Consider the following 14,413-nt stretch of genomic DNA (forward strand, 5'->3'; position numbering starts at 1 on the left):
AACTTCCCTAATATAGGAAAGGAAAGAGTCAATCAAGTCCAGGAAGTGCATAGAGTCCCATACAGGAAAAACCCAAGGAGAAGCACGTCAAGACACATATATATCAAACTATCAAAAATTAAATACAAAGAAAAAACATTAAAAGCAACAAGGGAAAAACAACAAATAACATACAAGGGAATCCCCATAAGGTTAACAGCTGATCTTTCAGCAGAAACTCTGCAAGCCAGAAGGGAGTGGCAGGACATATTTAAAGTGATGAAAGAGAAAAACCTACAACCAAGATTACTCTACCCAGCAAGGATCTCACTCAGATTTGACAGAGAAATTAAAAATTTACAGACAAGAAAAGCTAAGAGAATTCAGCACCACCAAACCAGCTTTACAACAAATGCTAAAGGAACTTCTCTAGGAGGAAACACAAGAGAAGGAAAAGATCTACTATGACAAACCCCCCCAAAAAAGAAAATGATAACAGGAACATACATATCGATAATTACCTTAAATGTAAATGGATTAAAGGCTCAAACCAAAAGACACAGATTGGCTGAATGGATACAAAAACAAGACCCATACATATGCTGTCTACAAGAGACCCACTTCAGACCTAGGGACACATACAGACTGAAAGTGAGGGGATGGAAAAAGGTATTCCATGCAAATGGAAATCAAAAGAAACCTGGAGTAGCAATTCTCATATCAGACAAAATAGACTTTAAAATAAAGACTATTACAAGGACAAAGAAGGACACTACATAATGATCAAGGGATCAATCCAAGAAGAAGGTATAATAATTGTAAATATTTATGCACCCAACATAGGAGCACCTCAATACATAAGGCATATGCTAACAGCCATAAAAGGGGAAATCCACAGTAACACAATCAGAGTAGGATACTTTAACACCCCACTTTCACCAATGGACAGATCATCCAAAAATGAAAATAAATAAGGAAACACAAGCTTTAAAAGATACATTAAACAAGATGGACTTAATTGATATTTATAGGACATTCCATCCAAAAACAACAGAATGCACTTTCTTCTCAAGTGCTCATGGAACATGCCCCAGGATAGATCATATATTGGGTCACAAATCAAGCCTTGGTAAATTTAAGAAAATTGAAATCGTATCAAGTATCTTTCTGACCACAACACTATGAGACTAGATACCAATTACAGGGAAAAAAAATCTGTAAAAAATACAAACACATGGAGGCTAAACAATACAGTACTTAATAACCAAGAGATCACTGAAGAAATCAAAGAGGAAATCAAAAAATATCTAGAAACAAATGACAATGAAAACACAATGACCCAAAACCTATGGGATGCAGCAAAAGCAGTTCTAAGAGGGAAGTATATAGCAATACAATCCTACCTCAGGAAACAAGAAACAGCTCAAATAAACAACCTAACCTTACAACTAAAGCAATTAGAGAAAGAAGAACAAAACAAACCCAGTTAACAGATGGAAAGAAATCATAAACATCAGATAAGAAATAAATGAAAAAGAAATGAAGGAAACAATAGCAAAGATCATTAAAATTAAAATCTGGTTCTTTGAGAAACAAAATTGATAAACAATTAGCCAGAGTCATCAAGAAAAACAGGGAGAAGACTCAAATCAATAGAATTAGAAATGAAAAAGGAGAAATAACAACTGACACTGCAGAAATACAAAGGATCATGAGAGATTACTACAAGCAACTATATGCCAATAAAATGGACAACATGGAAAAAATGGGCAAATTCGTAGAAAGCACAACCTTCTGAGACTGACCCAGGAAGAAATAGAAAATATACACAGACCAATCACAAGCACTGAAATTGAGACTGTGATTAAAAATCTTCCAACAAACAAAAGCCCAGGACCAGATGGCTTCACAGGCGAATTATATCAAACATTTAGAGAAGAGCTAACACCTATCCTTCTCAAACTCTTCCAAAATATTGCAGAGGGAGGAACACTCTCAAACTCATTCTACGTGGCCACCATCACCCTGATACCAAAACCAGACAAACATGTCACAAAGGTAGAAAACTACAGGCGAATATGACTGATGAACATAGATGTAAAAATCCTCACCAAATTTGGATGCTAGCAAACAGAATCCAACAGCACATTAAAAGGATCATACACCATGATCAAATGGGGTTTATCCCAGGAATGCAAGGATTCTCAAATATACACAAATCAATCAATGTGATACACCATATTAACAAATTGAAGGAGAAAAACCATATGATCATCTCAATAGATGTAGAAAAAGCTTTTGACAAAATTCAACACCCATTTATGATAAAAATCCTCCAGAAAGTAGGCATAGAGGGAACTTACCTCAACATAATAAAGGCCATAAATGACAAACCCTCAGCCAACGTCATTCTTAATGGTGAAAAACTGAAACCATTTCCTCTAATATCAGGAACAAGGCAAGGTTGTCCACTCTCACCACTATTATTCAAAATGGTTTTGGAAGTTTTAGCCACAGCCATCAGAGAAGAAAAAGAAATAAAAGGAATCCAAATCGGAAAAGAAGAAGTAAAGCTGTCACTGTTTGCAGAAGACATGATACTATACATAGAGAATGCTACCATCTTTATGCTATACATAAAGACGCTACCAGAAAACTACTAGAGCTAAGCAATGAATTTGGTAAAGTAGCAGGATACAAAATTAATGCACAGAAATCTGTTGCATTCCTACACACTAATGAAAAATCTGAAAGAGAAATTATGGAAACACTCCCATTTAGCATTGTAACAAAAAGAATAAAATACCAAGGAATAAACCTACCTAAGGAGACAAAAGACCTGTATGCAGAAAACTATAAGACATTGATTAAAGAAATTAAAGATGATACAAACAGATGGAGAGATATACCACATTCCTGGATGGGAAGAATCAACATTGTGAAAATGACTATACTACCCAAAGCAATCTACAGATTCAATGCAATCCCTATCAAACTACCAACGGCATTTTTCACAGAACTAGAACAAAAAATTTCACAATTTGTATGGAAACACAAAAGACCCCGAATAGCCAAAGCAATCTTGAGAACGAAAAACGGAGCTGGAGGAATCAGGTTCCCTGACTTCAGACTATACCACAAAGCTACAGTAATCAAGACAGTATGGTACTGGCACAAAAACAGAAATATAGATCAATGGAACAGGATAGAAAGCCCATAGATAAACCCATGCACATATGGTCACCTTATCTTTGATAAAGGAGGCAAGAGTATACAATGGAGAAAAGACATTCTCTTCAATAAGTGGTGCTGGGAAAAATGGACAGCTACATGTAAAAGAATGAAATTAGAACACTCCCTAACACCATACACAAAAATAAACTCAAAATGGAGAGTCTCAAAAAAAAGACCTAAATGTAAGCTCATACACTATAAAACTCTTAGAGGAAAACATAGGCACAACACTCTATGACATAAATCACAGCAAGGTCCTTTTTGACCCACCTCCTAGAGGAATGGAAATAAAAACAAAAGTAAACAAATGGGACCTAATGAAACTTACACGTTTTTGCACAGCAAAGGAAACCATAAACAAGATAAAAAGACAACCCTCAGAGTGGGAGAAAATATTTGCAAAGGAAACAACTGACAAAGGATTAATCTCCAAAATATACAAGCAGCTCATGCAGCTCAATATCAGAAAAACAAAAAACCCAATCCAAAAATGGGCAGAAGACCTAAATAGACATTTCTCCAAAGAAGATATACAGATTGCCAACAAACACATGAAAGGATGCTCAGTATCACTAATCATTAGAGAAATGCAAATAAAAACTACAATGAGGGATCACCTCACACCAGTCAGAATGGCCATCATGAAAAAATCTACAAACAATAAATGCTGGAGAGGGTGTGGAGAAAAGGGAACCCTCTTGCACTGTTGGTTGCAATATAAATTGATACAGCCACTATGCAGAACAGTATACAGGTTCCTCAAAAAGTAAAAATAGGACTACCATATGACCCAGCAATCCCACTACTGGGCATATACCCTGAGAAAACCATAATTCAAAAAGAGTCATGTACCACAGTGTTCATTGCAGCTCTGTTTACAATAGCCAGGAGATGGAAGCAACCTAAGTGTCCATTGACAGATGAATGGATAAAGAAGATGTGGCACATATACACAATGGAATATTACTCAGCCATAAAAAGAAACGAAATTGAGTTATTTGTAGTGAGGTGGATGGACCTAGAGTCTGTCATATAGAATGAAGTAAGTCAGAAAGAGAAAAACAAATACCGTATGCTAACACTTATTTATAGAATCTAAAAAAAAAAAAAAATTGTTCTGAAGAATCTAGGTCCAGGACAGGAATAAAAATGCAGACGTGGAGAATGGACTTGAGGACATGGGGAGGGGGAAGGGTAAGCTGGGACGAAGTGAGAGAGTGGCATGGACATATATACACTACCAAAGTTAAAATAGATAGCTAGTGGGAAGTAGCCGCATAGCACAGGTTGATCAGCTCGGTGCTTTGTGACCACCTAGAGGGGTGGGAGGGAGGGAGACGCAAGAGGGAAGAGATATGGGAACATATGTGTATGTATAACTGATTCACTTTGTTATAAAGCAGAAACTAACACACCACTGTAAAGCAATTATACTCCAATAGAGATTTAAAAAAAAAAAGACTTGTATCCAAGTTATATACAGAACTTCTATAACTCAGTAATAACAACAACAACAAAACAACTAAAAACATGGGTAAAAGTCTCTAACAGAAACTTCATAAAAAAGTATGTGAATATCTAATAAGCACACATAAAGGGAAATGCAAGTTAAAAGCACAATAAGAAGCCACTACCGAACAATGAGAATGGCTAAAAATTTTAAAGTAATAATAGAAAGAGAGAAAGGAAGGAGGAAAAAAATATCTGACAGAACCAAGTGTTGACCTGTATGTGGAGCAAACACAACTTTTATTAATTTTGATATAAATTGATAGAAACACTTTGAAGAAAGGTCTGGCATTTTCTCATAAAACTGACCATACACTTACCCCATGATCAACAATTCCAGTCCTAGATTTATCTAATAGAAAGGAAAATGTATGTTCATAAAACACTTCTAAAAATGTTCATTACAAATTTATTCTTAATAGTTCAAAACTAGAGCCTGCCTACACATGTATCAATAAGGGAATGGATAAACACATTTTAGTATATTGAAACAACAGAATAGTATTCAGCAATTAAAAGGAGTAAACATAAATATAACAACGTGGTGTAGCTCAAAGGCATTATACTAAGTAAGAGCAACCTCCCAAATGGTGTGATTCCATTTATATAAAGTACATATGGTGTGATTCCATTTATATAAAGTTCTGCAACAGACAAAACTAACCTGTGGTGGAAAAAAATCAGAACAGAAGTTGCATTGGCAGAGGGAATGTGGAGTGTCGCCTGAGAAAAGGCATTCAGGAACTCTGGAGTGATGATTCTATTCTATGTTTTATAGGGATTTGCATAACACAGGGATTGCATACATGTATTTGTCAAAAGTCTAAGAGAATGTACACTTAATATTTGTGTGTTTATTACATGTCAGTGTTACCTTAAAAGAAAATATGTAAACAAATATTGCATTCAAGTTAGTAATATATTCTGGAATATTTAGGGGAATTGACTGATGTCTACAATTTACTTTTAAATGCATCAAAAATAAGATAGATTGAGGGATGAATAGAGGAAAAGACAGACAGACATGTAATAAAGCAAGTAAAGTAAAATATTAATGGTGGCATCTAGGTGGCAGGTATATAGGAACTCACCATAAATTCTTTTAACTTTTCTGTATGTTTGAAATTCTTAATATTGGAAACAATTATGCTGAACCAAAGAAGCCAGACACAAAGGAGTACATATTGTATGATTCCATTTACGTGAAGTTCTAGAATAGGCAAAACTAATCTCTAGGGATAAGAACCAGCTCAGTGCTTAGCTGAAAAGCAAGGGGAGTCGACCAGGAGAGAACATTTTGGGATGATGGGAAGTCTCTAAATCTTGATTGGGGTACTGTTATGTGGGTGCCTACATTTGTCAAAATATTTCATACTGCTCACTTAAAATGGGTGCATTCTTTAATTGTATCTAAATTCTAGCTCAATAAATTTGATTTAAAATTTTTCTCTACTATTCTATAATCAAGTGTCCATCCCAAGCTTCATCTTGGTGGGGGAGGGGTTGGATGGGCATATCTAATGCCTCCTAGACTGTCTTTAGCCTACAGAGGCTCAAACCTTCCCCTGCTCTTATTGGTAACATCCTCAGCTGGCTTATCCCTGGTGCTGACAAAGGGTCCATACTTGGTAACAGAGCATCTCAGAGCAAGTCTAGGCTGGCCCCTCTCCTTTGCTCCATGGGGAAGGGCGCTGGCAGTGATGGAAGCCAGCTTAGGTGAGTTGTGTCTGAGGTGCAGGGGGGCACTGCATGTGTCATCACCTGGTGTGGGGAAATGGGAGCTGACAAGATGCTTTGAGGCAGGGTGGGGACACAGAGGCAGAAGCTGGGCCATCCTTTCTGGATACTGCCATGGGCTTGGGAATAAAGTCCTTCAATCCACCTGTGTGAGCACATGCTATGAAAGAAGTCATGGGGTGGCTCCAAGTCAGGGTAGCACGTTGAGTCCATGGAAGTCCCTAGAGCTCTTCTTTCCTCTTGGTCCTCTTCCCAGGCTCAGGTGGGTTTTATTTTACGACCAAAACACACAAAGTGGGGGCTTCCCTGGTGGCGCAGTGGTTGAGAGTCTGCCTGCTAATGCAGGGGACACGGGTTCGAGCCCTGGTCTGGGAGGATCCCACATGCCGCAGAGCAACTAGGCCCGTGAGCCACAACTACTGAGCCTGTGCGTCTGGAGCCTGTGCTCCGCAACAAGAGAGGCCGCGATAGTGAGAGGCCCGCGCACCACGATGAAGAGTGGCCCCCGCTTGCCACAACTAGAGAAAGCCCTCGCACAGAAACAAAGACCCAATCCAGCAAAAATAAAATAAATTAATTAATAAACGCCTACCCCCAACATCTTAAAAAAAACACAAAGTGTCAGATACCTTTCTGAGGACAGCTTCTGGATACTCGGTCTGAGATAAGGGAGATAAGGGAGACTGCCTGTAGTGATCTGACGATGCCAGTCTGTTTTCTTCCCATCTGATTTTTAACTCAGAGCATCTCTACTCTTTAGCTCATAGACTTCCGAGAGTTTATGTTCCTTTTTGGCACCTTATGAAGCGAGGGTGGGGTGAAACAAATTCATTCTCTAGCAGAACTCTGACACATCTCTTTAAATGCTTATGTTTCCTAGGAGACTGGCAGCTTTTTGAGGGTGGGGGTAGCATTCTGTTAATCTCTCTGCCTGAATAGCCTAGCATAAGCCATGGCACTGTTTCCAAACGGACATTTATTTTCTGAGCATCGCCTACATATATTAGATATCATTAGGGGACAAAATAAAGAGAAGACATATTGTTTTTCCTTAAGGAATGTGTTCTCCTGTCATGAAGATAAAATATTTCCACATAAAACTATTAGGAAAAAAACACAAGCGAGTACAAACTTGGCTCTTGGCTTCTGTTTAGTCAGTCTCCCGTTCCTCCTATGGGAAGGCAGAAATCAGGAGTGGTGTGTGCCGAGTGCAGTTATTATGAACACTGTCATGGAAGGACTATATTGATTGGTGGATTGGTGTAGTTTAGATAGACAGGGAGGAAAAGGGGAATGACTTCTCAGCAGAGGACTGGTGAAATCTGGAGATGTGCATTATTATTATTACCATTGTTTATCCATTTGAGACTTTCCGTCTTTTTTTTCTTTTCTTTTAAAGATTTTAAAAAATTAATTGATTTATTTATTTTTGGCTGTGTTGTATCTTCATTGCTGCACGCGGGCTTTCTCTAGTTGCAGCTACTCTTCATTGTGGTGCGCGGGCTTCTCACTGCAGTGGCTTCTCCGGTTGCAGAGCACGGGCTCTAGGTGCGTGAGCTTCAGTAGTTGCAGCATGCGGGCTTGGTAGTTGTGGCTCATGGGCTCTAGAGCACAGGCTCTGTAGTTGTGGCGCACGGGCTTAGTTGCTCCACGGCATGTGGGATCTTCCCGCACCAGGGATCAAACCAGTGTCCCCTGCATTGGCAGGCGGACTCCCAACCACTGCACCATCAGGGAAGCCCTGAGACTTTCCATCTTAAATGCCTTCAGATTTCTTATCGCCCAAAGATGTGGGCTCCTTTTTCCTCTACTCTAAGTTGTAGGATAGCAAAATCTCATTGGCAATCCAAAGAGAGCGGTCTGAATGCCTGCTCCATGAGGATGCTGCTTGGCACTAGAGTCAAAATTTTTTGCACGGGGGTGAAAACAATGATTTATATGCATGTATTATTTCTCCCACTGGAGTGCAGGCTCCTTGAGAATTGGTGTTATGATTCACCTCTAAGACCAACACCTTAGCACCAGGCCCAGAGCCATATATAGGTCAAATACTCGTTGTCTATTTGCTTTAGCAAACACAAGTTATCAGAACTTAGTGATCAGTTTTTTTTTCCTTACAGCTAAGCCCCCTGAGAGCTGGTTTTAAAGAAGAAGGAAGAAGGAAAGAAAAGCTCAGCACTGAGTTACCATTTGCTGAGGATTTACCATGGGCCAGACACTGCTCTGGATGACAAGCGTGAAAGATCCCATCTAATCCTCACAAAAACCCCATGAGGTGGGTATAATCTTTATATCATAGTGAATAAATATGGGCTCAGGTTAAGTGACTTTCCCAAGGTCACAGAGCTGGATAAGGGGATTTGCACCCATCAGATGGACTTTAAAACCCCTGCCCTAGGGACTTCCCTGGTGGCGCAGTGGTTAAGACTCCGTGCTCCCAATGCAGGGGGTCTGGGTTCGATCCCTGGTCCGGGAACTAGATCCCACATGCCTGCCACAACTAAGGAGCCCACCTGCCACAACTAAGACCTGATGAGACCAAGTAGATAAATAAAATATTAAACAAACAAACCCCTGTCCTTTCCACGATGTCAGATTATCTCCAGGTCAGATGTTCCCTTCTCTCCCTTCTCCATTGTCTCCATTTTAAAACCGGGCACTCATCTCTGCTCCCAAGCAACTGGCACACCTCTCTAGGATAGCTCTTATCACACGAGATTATTCATAATTATTCATCTGCTCACCTATGACCTGCTGAGAAGTGCCTTATTCTTCCCTTTATTCCCCATTCTCAGCTCTGTGTCAGGTCTACATCACACCCACTCCATAAATACTTTTAGAAATTAATTAAATCCTCCATTTCTAATTATCAAATACGTTATCTTTCGTGGAGTGGAATAGAGGGTTACACCTTACAAGAACTGTGACAGAGAAGAAAATCCTCCCATTAGTCCATTCTTTTCTGTAAGGACAAATCTTTTTGGTCCGCCACAGGTACGTGGTTCTCTTCAGGCACACCTGCCGTAAGACAAGGGCAGGAGAATTATCCCCATGCCCCCCCTGGTTGGAGGGCCTGGAAATCTCCGGGTCTTGATGCTCTTGAAAGGACTGACCTGCCATGGGATGCTTAGTGAGTCCAGCTAAGCAGGGCTAAATCAGAGACTCTCTTCTTTCTAGAAGTCTGAAGCTGCTTCACCCTCTCTTCTTACTGCATTTTCTAGACCTTGTGGCCACAGTATGTACTCTCCAAAAGCAAACAAACAACAACAAAAAGAAATAGTACCCTCCGTCTTTCTGTATGGCTCTTGCTATATACCTGTGCTTTCCCTTCCTTCAACATCAAAGCTCAACTTTTCTTTAGCTATTTCATTCTCTCTGTCTTTCAGAATTCATGCTTGGGCACCAAGCAGACTCAAGAAAAGACTTCTAAAAATTGCCTGCCATTCCAGAGAGGGAAAATACAGCAGGACAAGCCCAATTTCCTCAAGAGGGAAGGGGAGGCAGCCATCTTGGCTGCCAACTCATTCCAACATCCAAGCAATCCCTGAATTTACTTGGCAAAACACAAACCAGCAATTGCCCAAGACAAGAAGTGAAGTGGTTTTTATTCTTGCCTGCCTTTTTCTTACCTCCATGAGAGAAATGACTGAAAGATTTTTATCTTGCTCTCCAAAGAACCAATCTGGGCCCAACGGAAAAAAAGCACTCCTCTGTTGTGTCCAATGATGAGAATATTTCTAGGATGTTTCAAAGAATCAATCATGGGCCTAGAGCCTTAGGAAACATAGTGGGTGCCACAGTTTGGAGAAAATGGGTGTTTCTGTGAAGAAAGTAAAGCAGGGCTTACTTCCGATTGTCTTAACCTTAGCTTGTTCAGACTCATCTCTGTCCTCACCCCCTAAACTTCAGCATCTTAGGAACATGAGTGCAATGACTTCTGAAACCAACGACCTGGAGTTAAGCCAAACCTCACAGGTTAAGTTCCCAGACCTCCACGAACCTGCTTTTAATTCAGACATCAGTCACAGGACTGGGGGTTCCCAGGCCCCCTTGTTTCTGACCAGCTGTTGCAACTCAGGGGTTCTCACTACCTCTTCAGGTTTGATAACTCACTAGAGTGATTTGTAGAACTCGGGAAAACGCTAGACGTATAATTACATTGTTGTCATAGCAAAAAGATACAAAGGGAGAAGCATAAGGTGAGGTGTGGGAGGACCCCAGACAGGAAACTCCTACTGGGCGAGGACGTGTACCCTTTGGTGCACTGTGGAGCTCACTGGAGCTTATTACTGGGGTTTAATTACATTAGTATGATTGCTTGGCTCATTGGCCACTGAACTCAATTTCCAGCTGCTCTGTCCTTCTAGAGGTGAGGCTGATGCCCCATGACACAAGACCCCAACCCTCTAATCACATGGTTGGTCTTTCGGGCATGACCAGCCACCATTCTTAGCATCTCATTAGCATAAACTATTTAGCAGTCCACCAGGAGTCACCTAGTTAGCATACATTATCAGGTGATCAGGTGTGGTCAGAGGTACTCACCAGGAATAACAAAGCATCTCTTAGTACTCAAGAAATTCCAAGGATTTAGAAGTTATCCCCAGAAATGAGAACAAAGACCAACTAAATTCTTTATGACACAGTGAGGAAGCCCAGATTCAGTCTGAAACATGATCTAATGGATTTTGCCATTTAACTCTTCTCAGCCTTTGTCTCTTTAGACTGAATGATCTTAACTGATTTAGGGTGCCGCCAACTCAGCATAGGATTCTGAGGGTTCAAACGCCTGAATGTCTTCTTGGATCGCCCATCTCACCGTGGAATCTTGGAAAAGTCTCTTAACTGGCTGAACCTCAGTGTCTCCAATCACAAATGAAAATGTCAGACTGTAATATCTCTATGAACTACATCGAACTGATGATTCTATGGCTAAGGCACTAAAGCGCTCTGACACTCAATTTCCTCATCTTTAAAATGAGGGTTGGATTAAATGATTTCTAAGGTCTCTTGCTGAGCTAATAATCATGATTTAAGTACCTTAAGACCTTCTCAACGTGTAAGGAAAAGATGACTCATCCTTATTCCACATGGCCATAGCATTTTCTAGTGTATTGTTCTCTCCTCTCCAGGAATAAGATGTTGGCTGGCTACTACCTTATCAGCAGCCTCTCACACAGATTCATGAGAGGATGCCAAAGATTTTTCTATCTTAGTTCTGGGAAAATGAAAGAAACAGAAGGTAGGAAACAGGAATAAATTTAAAGTCTGTGCCATAGAATGCTGGGTAATGGACCAGCCAAGAAGGCATGGCTAAAAGAGTTTTTGTCCCCTAGATGCATCTTAATTTTTCATTAAATACTGTGTTGCAACATAAAGGAAACCATTTACAGGAAAAGGACCTCAACTGCAAAATGTGGCCACTTTCTAACTGTCAAGCATACGTGTTTTTCTGGAGGCCCATGAAACTTTCGTACTTAAAAATATGGGGCTTCCCTGGTGGCGCAGCGGTTGAGAGTCCGCCTGCCGATGCAGGGGACACGGGTTCGTGCCCCGGTCCGGGAGGATCCCACATGCCGCGGAGCGGCTGGGCCCGTGAGCCGTGGCCGTTGCGCGTCCGGAGCCTGTGCTCCGCAACGGGAGAGGCCACGGCAGTGAGAGGCCCGCGTACCGCAAAAAAAAAAATAAGTAAAAAACTACATGATAATGCTGCTGATACTCCCCAAAGCAAACAAAGAAAATCTATTTATTCCTGGGTCTGACCCCCTGAACCAATAGCTTCTAAACTTTTTGATCATACGCCTCCAAAACGGGTATACAATTTGAGCACATCCCCCAAACATATATCATTTATTTTTATATCACACATATGTCTTATTTTATTAAACTGTATCTATTTTACACAAAATAATAGAAAGAAAAGAGAGCTAAGTTAAAAATAAATTTATTTGCAATCATTTTATTTTACGTGATAATGAAGCAGGAGGGAAGGAAGCAGGGCACAACCTTTGAAAGAATGGCATAGCCCGAGGACATTACATAAACTGATTAGAACTAAATGGGTCCAAGATGGCGGACAAGTCGACTTTCTCCACTAGACCTTGAGCCTCAGCATATGCTCACATCAGCAAGCTAAAGGACACACCCACAGGCGCCATGACAGTTCCAAGACCGACCATAAGGATCAAAAAGTGGGTGGTGGCCCAATTCCTGGAAATCCCTGCCCCTTCCTAAAATAGTTGGAATACTCCTCCCACTCATTAGCCTATGAAATTACCCACCCCTATAAAAACTGACAACCCCATACCCTGGGGCCTTTCTCACCTTCTGAGATGGCCCACACTCTGTCTGGGGAGTGTCCTTCTCTCTAAATAAATCCACTTCTTACATATCACTTTGTGTCTCACTGAATTCTTTCTGAGATGAGACCTCAAGAACCTGAACTTCATTAAATCCTGAAACCAGGTGTGTGATCTCAGTTGGAAGACTGTGGGTTTTGGCCGGGTTCGAGTCCCAGCTGCGTGGGTTCAAGTCAGGGCACAGAGGTCCAAGTCCTAATCTGAGGTGCATGCTTTCAGTAACAGCACAAAAATCATGTTTCTTTCACTAAAACATCTCAATGTTAAAAATATTTTAGTGAAGACAATGTGATGAAATATGCTTTATTACTTTTGGAAATTATAGTTCGTTATAATGTGATACAACACTTTGAAGATTTGGCTCAAAATCCAGTTTATTTTATTTAATTTATTTATTTATTTTTGCTGTGTTGGGTCTTCGTTTCTGTGTGAGGGCTTTCTCTAGTTGTGGCAAGCGGGGGCCACTCTTCATCGCAGTGCGCGGGCCTCTCACTATCGCGGCCTCTTGTTGCGGAGCACAGGCTCCAGACGCACAGGCTCAGTAGTTGTGGCTCACGGGCCTAGTTGCTCTGCGGCATGTGGGATCTTCCCAGACCAGGGCTCGAACCCATGTCCCCTGCATTAGCAGGCAGATTCTCAACCACAGCGCCACCATGGAAGCCCCAAATCCAGTTTATTTTGATGTTTGATTTTAATGGTCATCATAGCTGAAAATTATAAAACCAAATAGTACAGGATTCAAATAGAAGAATGGTGTCATTGGCTAGGCTGATTAAATCATAATAATTATTTTTCAATTATGCAAACGTTTTAGTTCATATCTGATAAGTATATTTTTATGATCCCTCAGATTCACCGCTTTTCCTACAAACAAAATGGGAGGTACTGCATTGCTATATATGTGTGTGTGTGTGTCTCTCTGTCTCTCTCTATGTATTATATAATACATTAAATAATATATAATATGTATATAATATTTATTATATTTATATTTAATATTTACATATTTATAATACACTTCATATTTTTAGAACAGTTTTAGGTACATAGCAATTTAGTAGACATTAGAGAGTCCCCATAGAACCCTGTTCCTTACCTGCACTGCTTCCCCCATAATCAACATCCCATACCAGGGTGATAGATTTATGACAATCAACCTACATTAACCCATTACTATCACCCAAAGTCCATAGTTTACATTAAGGTTCACTCTTGGTGTACATTCCATGTGTTTTGACAAATGTGTAACATGTATCCACCAACAATGTATCACATAGAATGGTTTCAGTACTCTAAAAATCCTGTGTGATCCCCTATTCATCCCTTTCTCCCCCAACTCCTGGCAACCATTGGTCTTCTATGGTTTCCATACTTTTGACTTTTACATAATGTCATATACTTGGAATCATACCGTGTGTAGACTTTTCAGATTGGTTGCTTTCACTTAGTAATATGCATTGAAGGTTCACATCTTTTCATGGCATGATATCTCATTTCTTTTTAGGGCTGAATAACATCTCATTGTATGAATGTACCATATTTTGTTTATCCATTTGCTTACTGAAGGACATTTTGGTTGCTTCCAAATTTTGGCA

The 14,413-nt window shown here is 40.2% G+C and overlaps 1 long non-coding RNA gene across 1 annotated transcript in view; it reads left to right on the top strand.

Annotated features, from left to right (window-relative positions):
• Positions 1–14,413, top strand: part of LOC132597921 (uncharacterized) — a 30,353-nt gene that overhangs the window by 14,728 nt on the left and 1,212 nt on the right. Inside the window, exon 2 of the long non-coding RNA XR_009565427.1 lies at positions 8,580–8,734. This is a non-coding gene — a long non-coding RNA (uncharacterized lncRNA). The remainder of the gene's footprint in view (positions 1–8,579; positions 8,735–14,413) is intronic.

This window comes from Globicephala melas, chromosome 10 (genome assembly GCF_963455315.2).
Source record: "Globicephala melas chromosome 10, mGloMel1.2, whole genome shotgun sequence".
In the NCBI taxonomy this organism is placed as follows: Eukaryota; Metazoa; Chordata; class Mammalia; order Artiodactyla; family Delphinidae; genus Globicephala; species Globicephala melas.